Genomic DNA, 8,337 nt, shown 5'->3' with positions numbered 1-8,337 from the left:
TTCTTCCATTTATTTCTTAAATCAAAGCAGATCCCACTATAGTCATTAAACTCTTCACACGTCAAATAAAAACTTGATTAAACATAGCCAATAATAACTAAATCATGTACAGTAGCCAAACGAGGTACATTACATACAACAGCCAAACGAGGTACATTACATACAACAGCCAAACGAGGTACATTACAATCATGTACAGTACAAATCAGCTATTCACCTATCAAAATGGAACTCTCAAGTGAGATAGAAGACTTGCTTGGTGCGGTTTTCTTTGGGCTTCTTCATTCTGGAGATCTTGTACACATTTCGGATTAATGAAGGCCAACATCTGCGAGTTATAAATCAGGTTAGTTCGGAACAAAATAAAAAGCAAATATAACATGTTAATTTCTAGGCAGCCTGTGCACATACATAAATAACAGTAGAACCAAAAGGCATAACTATCTGTAAATATTGTCTTAGTGCAAGTTTCTGGAAACGGAATCCACATACAGGGCAACTGTACGTAGATATAAGTAAACGTTGAGTTTGCACTTGCAAGAAAAAAAAAAGGAAAAGTGATATTGTTTCTTCTAGTAGCGTCAGTATATAGCTAGCAGATGTACTTTCCTTTTATGTTTCCTGTAAAACCAAACTAAAAAAGGCTTATTAAGCTGAGTTGGAATTACTAACTTGACAACACATTAGATAGTCGCTTAATTAAGAAATTCCACACATAAGAACCAGAACAATGTCAACGAAGCTGCTGAAAAACTAACAGTTCATTAAATTAGGACAGTGGCAGAAATAATAATCAAGTTAACACAGTGCATGATAACAGAGCAACTATGCCAAAGACAATCAGTTTACTACATCAAGCACTAAACCATCAAGCATCAGGCTCATGTCTGTTCAAGAATACGAGTAAATACCTGACTTCGTGTCAATGTGCTCGTTGGGGCTATAGTTGAAATTCTGATCTGCATCGTTGTTGAAGCTAGCCGTTGCAGGTAGTCGTTCTTTACTGCTTAACATGTTCTATCAATTGCAAATGGAACACAGTATCTAGACTTCTAATGCAAGAATCAGAAAATACTAGTTGAATTAGTGCACAATCAAAATAAATAAATAAAAGTGCATGGTTCAAACATCACAATACGCTGAGCAATAGCACACATAAATCAGCATTTTGGCTGTATCAAGTGTGGTAACAGCACAAATTTCAGGGTATAAACACTAAGACAAGGGGGTCTTCTTCACCTGAATCTGGTGAAACGGATGCAGGTCTCGACCTCATGGAATGACTACATGATGGGCGCCATGGTCTGCTCAAGGCTGTTCTGCTTGTCATCCCTCAGTTCCAGCTTACACCCCACCACAGTCAAATGCGCCTTCAACTGAAACATTGAACATCACAAATCACCACTCGCAACCTAACGAATCATCACCAAACCCAGACCTGATCATCCACGAACCAATCAATTGGGCGCAAGATAACCTGAATGCGCCTGAGCTCCAGGATCTAGTATGTGTTGCGACTCTTCAGCATGGAGAACCTGTTGCGGGTGTAGGTGACTACCACCGCGTCCGCACCCTGGCACTCGGCGATCAGGTTAGGCTTCTGCTCTGCGATGCAGACAATTAAGGTTATATGACATTAATTTGGCAGCAAAGAGTTAAATGCACTTGTATTTCTTTCAATTTAAACGGTTGTCTACATGAAGGGGTGCAAAGTATAGCGATTTTACAGTGAAGCCATTTCATATATCTAACCTCAAGAGAATGCTGCATGATGGTTGATGAATGGATATCAAAATTAACAAGAAAAGTGACTGCCTGGGATCATAACACTTTGCAAAAGAACACACCCACCTACTGCTATGTGATGCATCAACATTTAACATCAGACAATAGGCTGATCATGCATGCTTATGTTCACTTGTAAAGTTATGTAAATTCACATGACAACTAAAGAAAAATTATTCAGTCAAGATAATATAGATCTGCAAGTACCACAGAACAAATGTTCTATCACCACTAACGACAGGTACAGAGTTAAGGAAATAGAACAGCAAAACAATATAATACGGGGATAAAATTCAGTACTTAATTAGAGAAATAGCATAACTGCATAGCTGGGCATAGAACAAAAGCAACGTGTGCTGCGTCGCTCACCTTCAGGTCGACGTCCTCACCTTGATGCCAACTGAACACAAGTTCCTAGAGATCGACATCTTCAGTTCCTGCATAGGCATGAGACCATGATTCAGCAAGAGGCGATGGGGCGAGCAGAATCGAAATGGGGAAGAGGGTGTGGACCAACCAAGAACTCGTCGAAGGACGCGCGCTGGCTGGCGGATGACATCTCGCCGAGGACGTGGAGGAACGCGCTAGAGATCGGCGGTGAAGACGGCGCCACTGCAGTTGGCATCGAAGACCCGAAAAAGGATCCGCAGTTCCCCATCGAAGACCCGAAAGGGGAGAAGATGGGATGCCATCGGTGACCTAGCCACCTAGGTGGTGGCTCGGAGTTGCTCGGGTCGATGCGGAAGTAGCGGGCGGCGCGAGGGAAGGGAAAGTCGGGGGAGAGGAGAGTGGGCGCTGGATGTGGTGTGTGGCGGCTGATGCGGAGTGGAACGAGGGTTAGGGTTTGATGCGGAGTGGCTCTTTTTTTTTTGAACTGGGTGGTCGTGGCTTTGGTGCCGCGGGACTTGACCAAAATTTGGACTCACCGCGCGTATGTGGTTCGGAAATTTGGCTTCCCGGTTTTCTTTCGTGGGGTGGCGCTGGGACACGGTTCCTCTGGTCCCACAGGTCAGTCCCTCTCTTTAAGGTATGTTTTGGTCAAAGTAGTAAACAAACATAAAAATCTCTATATACTACTTAAAAAGACTAAATATAATCCCTATTCTCCCCCTTCGTCGTTGCCTTTGGTACGTCAAACACTCAAACCCCTTCGTCGTTGCCTTTCGTCGCACTCGCGCGTTGTCGCGGCCGAATGGGCCAAAGCCCAACAAACCATCGCCTCCCTTTTCTTGCATCTCACAAACCACTGAGCCGGCGCGCCGCTTCCTAGGTTAGGGTCTACCATCGCCGCCGCCCATTCACCGTCGCCGCCGCCCATCCGCCGTCGCCGCCGCCCATCCGCCGTCGCCGCCGACCGTCCCTGCTCGGCCGCTGCCGCCGCCACCAACCGGCCGCGGATGATCCGGGTCCCATCTCCTCCATGCCGGCCCGGCCGAGCCGTAGCTCCTCCCGGTCGCCGGTCACCTTTTCCTCCGTCCTCTGCCGAAGGATTCGTCCGGTTCGTACAACTGCCGGCGTGAGGAGCCGGGCTATGCTCGGACAATTGTCTCCGGGCGCCGCCCCGCCGACGCACCGCCCGCTACACGGGTAGGTGGAGAGGCTAGAGTCGAGAGGAGATGGCGCGACGGGTTTAAGTGGAGCATGCTCGATCGGCGGCCGAAGGGGATGCGATGCCGCACGGATCAAGGACTCCGGGGAGCGACATGGAGCGACGGAAGCCACCAAATCGACGGGCAGGTTGGTCGTCTCCGGCCATCTCCTACGATTCTTATTTTATGCATCTCCGGCCAAAATTCGGCGCTCGGGTCAGCATTCTCTCACGCGCACATTCGCTCGAATTCCACCCCCTTTGTCACTCCCATGTTTAATGTGGTGTCCCTTGTTTGTTTCAGCTCCCGTCCATGGAAAAGCAACAAGAGTCATATTTCCGTTAAATTCCCAAATCCCCTAAAGCTCGGATCATTTTCTTAGTTTACTCTTTACTCCAAATCCGATTTCTCCCTCTATCTTCTTTCTTTTCTTTTCTTTTCCAGGAGGAGGTGCTCAAGGTCATGGCGAGGGACGGTTCGATCCGAGCGCCTTCACGGTTGGTTGAGAGCCCCTGCAGGGTGGGGATGTTCGGCTGCTCCAATCCTTTCTCTTAGGACAAGGTGCGGGTGGCCATGGTCACATCATAGGACGAGTAAGGCTTTCTAGGTCTCCCCGGTCCTTGGCCTCTCGCTGCACGGTATTATATCAGCATTATTTCTTTTTGCACTGGGATAAGGTATATGATGCTTACACATTGAATATTTCCATATGCATTTGACATTTAACATATTCCAACATTCCGGACTTCATAAAACCATGTCTAATAGAGTGTATATATCCTTTGCATTGTTTATCTTGTAGTCACACTTAAACATGTTTTCAATGCACAAATTAAGGTAGCTGCGTGGAATAGTTGGCCTGTACAGGTTTTACTTACATGGTTTTTATATTCTCCTGTTTAAATGGAAAATGGAACATTCTCATATAATGTTCCTACAATCTGTAATAGATGATCTATCAATTTTGTGCACGTCTATTCTTTGTCTATCTTTTCATTGGAGAAAGTTCAGTTCTTCCGTCCTACGATTATTTTTCTGCTGGCATAATTGAATTCCGTGATTCGTGTGAACTCAAAAAACATTCAGTATATAATTCCAAACAGAGTCGTTGTAAGTAGTGTATCATATTACCCCCCGGAACGTTTCACGAACGTTGGTATTTGAATCATAGTTTTAAATAGCCGGCTATAGCCTTTTAAACAATGTGCGGATAAAGGCATTCACGTGCTAAATGTGGCTATAGCCGGGGCTATAGCCTTTTTTCATAGGTCACGGCTATATTCTATAGCCTGCTATTTAAAACTATAATTTGAATAGATTTAGACAGTAGTAGTCGGTATTAGTGTGCTATAGATAAAGATAATTTTTTAGTTGACAAGTTTTCATTTTATCGATTGAATCTTATTTCTAAAAATATGTTTTAGATGTATTTAAAGTATTATCTAGACTACTACCATTACATGTAGATAAGTACTTTCTTTTGTATGAAACACATGAGTGTGATGATTTAGCTATTATGATCATCTACTCAAAGTTTATAATTTCTTTTGTATGAAATACATGAGTTTTTATCCCCTTGAACAAATCAAAATAGTTGGAGTTTATGGTCATGTGTGATTATTCACTTTATGATCATCTACTTTCACGAGAAGCAGCAATGACCAAGAAAAGGCTGAAGGTTGATGCTGATGTATCCTATCGTGAGAGGACTGTGACGTGGGCTGATGATCGGAAGAAATACATGCTTGATTGGTACATGGACTACTTGAAAAATGAACATGTAGGATTTAAGTTCAAGAAGCAACATCATTTGTCGTGTGCTGATGCATTAAATAAGAAGTTCGCAATGGGGGTGAACGTGGATCAACTGGGCTGTCAGTACATGCACTATAAAGAAAATTGGAAGATCATTGCAGCAGCACTGAGCAAAAGTGGAAATTCATTTGACCAAACCAGATGCATTGTGACTATTTTAGAATCTGAAAAGGCAACCCTGTGTGTATGCTGTCTCAACCACATTCAAGTTCTTATGCGAGAAGGAAGGCTTAAATCTGTGAACTCTACAAGTTGGTTGCAAGCTCATTTTTTCTATGTGTGTTACTCACATAATGACTAGAACATGTTTAGTTACAATACTACTTTTGTTGCTAATCAATGATAGGTGAATAGAGCTTGATAAGCTGTTGTTCATAATCTGGTCCAACTTGGCTTTTGTCATGAATGTTATGCACTACTTAACTGAGTGGTTGTTGAATATGTTTGACTCTTTAGGAAGAAATTAATTATTAAGCGATACTATGGATGGTTGAGCTAGATCTATTGTCTGATACTTGTTTCCTGTTGTTCTGTAACCAGCTAGGCCTGAAGTTAGTGAATCTAGAAGTGCTTTGACTCTGGAAGTGCTTTAGCGGTTCATGCTCTCTCCGTGGTTAAACATGTTCTACTAACAAAGAAGTATGGTTCAAACATTACCGTAGTTGGTACGATCTCACTGAAACACCGTTATTTCTTTGTTACCTCTTGAGCCTATTCGTCTACATAGCTTAATTTTCTTTTGCATATATTCTCAATTTCAGAAATTGATGATAAGCCAAAGGAATCATTCCCGGGGCATGATACTCAAATGTGAAGCATTAGATGACACCTTTCTAAAGGTTAGAACCATTTCAATGCAATGACTACGTAGTCAAGTGTGGTATAAATATGAATCAGTCCATGCAAGATCAAATTGGCTATTAGTTACAGGTGAGTGAGACAGAACTTTTGCTAGCATGACAAATGCACTTTCTTCTTATTCGTGTGCATTTCCTTTTAGAGCATCATGAGAATCATGTTCTGTTTTTCTTCATTTCTTGATTGCCTGAAAAGAGTGAATTTTCCACTTTTTTGTGCTGCTGTAGTTGTTGGATGGTGATCTGAATATCTGCCAATTGAGGTGCAGTTTAATTCCTGGCAGAATTTGCTACATGGTTACAGAGACCATGAGATATAGTCTAGAGTTTGGTTTTTTGAGAACATCAAGATCGTGAAAAGAATAAAGAAGGTGTAGTTAGCTTAGTAGATTCAGGCCCTCATCACACTAATAAGGTGTATTGTTCAGTCATTATAATAGCATTACATAAACAATACATTCTTCATTCCCCATCATTGTACTACTCCACTATACAAAATACAAATAATTACTGTAAGATTATCAGTGTTATTTTTGCACATAGTTTATGATCTCATCAAGCATACATGCATGGTCTATTGTCTAGAAATTAAGAAAATATTTGGTCCTTACTGTTACCCATCAACTAAAAATTGTTGCAAATCACCCGGTAGAGTATACAAATATTGTTGTTAGTAATAATTACTATCAGATTATTACTGATTTTCAGCATACTCGATATTAATCGGAGAACGGACAGATTGGGAGCAAAGTTGCACTCGTAAAGGGACTTGGTGTGGATGCTAAGTTTAGCATCGGTGGTAGCGGTTCCGAGGGTTCAGGTGGTGGCAAAGACCCACCAAAGCCAAATAGTGTCAATTAAAAGCGCAAGTCCTACTCCTCGTGTTGTCTAGGAGTACAAAGGCCATAGCTCATGTTTTCATTATCTCGGAGCATGCATACACTGTTCTTTTCAAATTACATATACTCTGCTGTTTGTTGAACTCTACACTCTGTTTTCTAGAGGTTCTACAGTTATGGGATGTGTATGTCACGTGAAGGCTTTAGTTGGTGCATCAAATCATAGAAAATCATTATGTATCCTTTTAATTTAAGAGGATCGTATCTCTAGAGATAGTTTCCAAGTTATTTAGTCCTTTCCAAATTTGCTAGGATTTTGGCCTTAGACCTTAAGTAATGTACCCGGGCTATTTATGCCTACCCCTAGACCCTTACGGGAAGCTATCAAGAAAGAATCGGATCTAATATCTCTCCTCCCATGTTACTTCTTCCCCTGCCTCTGTTGTGCGACAACCCCTCCACTTACGGAGTCGTCGTTGCGAGAGGTCCAGGGGTTCAACATATATCCCACCATGTGACAGTGTGTGTATGATACTATGATGCATGCTCTCAAGTACAATAATAAGAAAAGAAAAACAGCCGAGAGTAGATATCATATACCATAAACTCCTATTATTTTGTTACTACTCCGGTGCAAAATTTTTGGGGCTGTTATTGAACAGGATCATTCAAGCTGCTCCTGTTGCTATAAATCTTGCATGACCTTTAATTGTTGCAGTCTGCATTTGGAGCTTTTTTCTGGTCTGGATTAACAAGGAAAATTCGGCTAGGCATGGCTTATTTTAGTTTCGGTATGTCGGGTGCAGTGTTTAGAAGGGAGTATTGTTCTAGCAAAACATGCATGATATGTAGATAAATAAATGGATACTAAATGAGATTTAGATATGATATAACACCTTCTCCTTCGGAGATGTTACCTTCCTCTTCAGGTAGAGAGAAGCAGAGCCCCTGCTGCCGACGTTGCCTCCTGCACAGCCTGATCTTGGGGACGAGCTGTTGGTGCTATCGGGATATTGGTGCCGAGTTGCCGACGAGGCCTCTGGCGTTGCCAGGAGGTTGGGCTCGAGCTGCCACGGCTGCCGGTGTTGACTCCTGCATAGGCGGGAGGTTGTGGGCTAGGCTGCCGGAGTGGCCCGGCCCTTGGCGATCGGGTGGATTGGTCGGTCGGATTACGGTCGAATTGATCCCGTTGTAGCTTGGCTGCTGGCGATCGATTCCAGAGCGACCTGGCTCCTAGCGATCGATTCTGGAGCGGCCTGGCTCCTAGCGATCTGGAGACAGCGCGTGGATGGACTCCGGATGGATGCGTTGATCGGGAGCTTGGCGATCAATTCCACCGAAATCCAGCTAGGTGGATCGGATCGAGAGTTCGCGAGCGGATGGACGTGGTGCTGGGTGGAGACGATCCGGACGATCGATTCAAAATCCAAATTGTTTCCGACAAGTGGGAGG

General features: G+C 43.3%; 2 long non-coding RNA genes across 2 annotated transcripts; one reads left to right on the top strand and one right to left on the bottom strand.

Moving 5' to 3' along the window:
- Positions 1-1,160: 1,160 nt before the first annotated feature.
- Positions 1,161-2,305, bottom strand: LOC124700528. The gene is made up of 3 exons (XR_007001760.1): positions 2,155-2,305; positions 1,455-1,605; positions 1,161-1,376 (listed from the first exon to the last, which is right to left on the bottom strand). It is a non-coding gene; the product is annotated as an uncharacterized LOC124700528 (long non-coding RNA).
- A 2,510-nt stretch (positions 2,306-4,815) lies between these two features.
- Positions 4,816-7,871, top strand: LOC124700527. Its single transcript, XR_007001759.1, has 3 exons — positions 4,816-5,828; positions 5,951-6,119; positions 7,815-7,871. It is a non-coding gene; the product is annotated as an uncharacterized LOC124700527 (long non-coding RNA).
- Positions 7,872-8,337: the final 466 nt, after the last annotated feature.

This window comes from Lolium rigidum, chromosome 3 (assembly GCF_022539505.1).
Source record: "Lolium rigidum isolate FL_2022 chromosome 3, APGP_CSIRO_Lrig_0.1, whole genome shotgun sequence".
NCBI classification, from domain to species: Eukaryota; Viridiplantae; Streptophyta; class Magnoliopsida; order Poales; family Poaceae; genus Lolium; species Lolium rigidum.
This window is presented reverse-complemented; position numbering and strand designations above follow the sequence as displayed.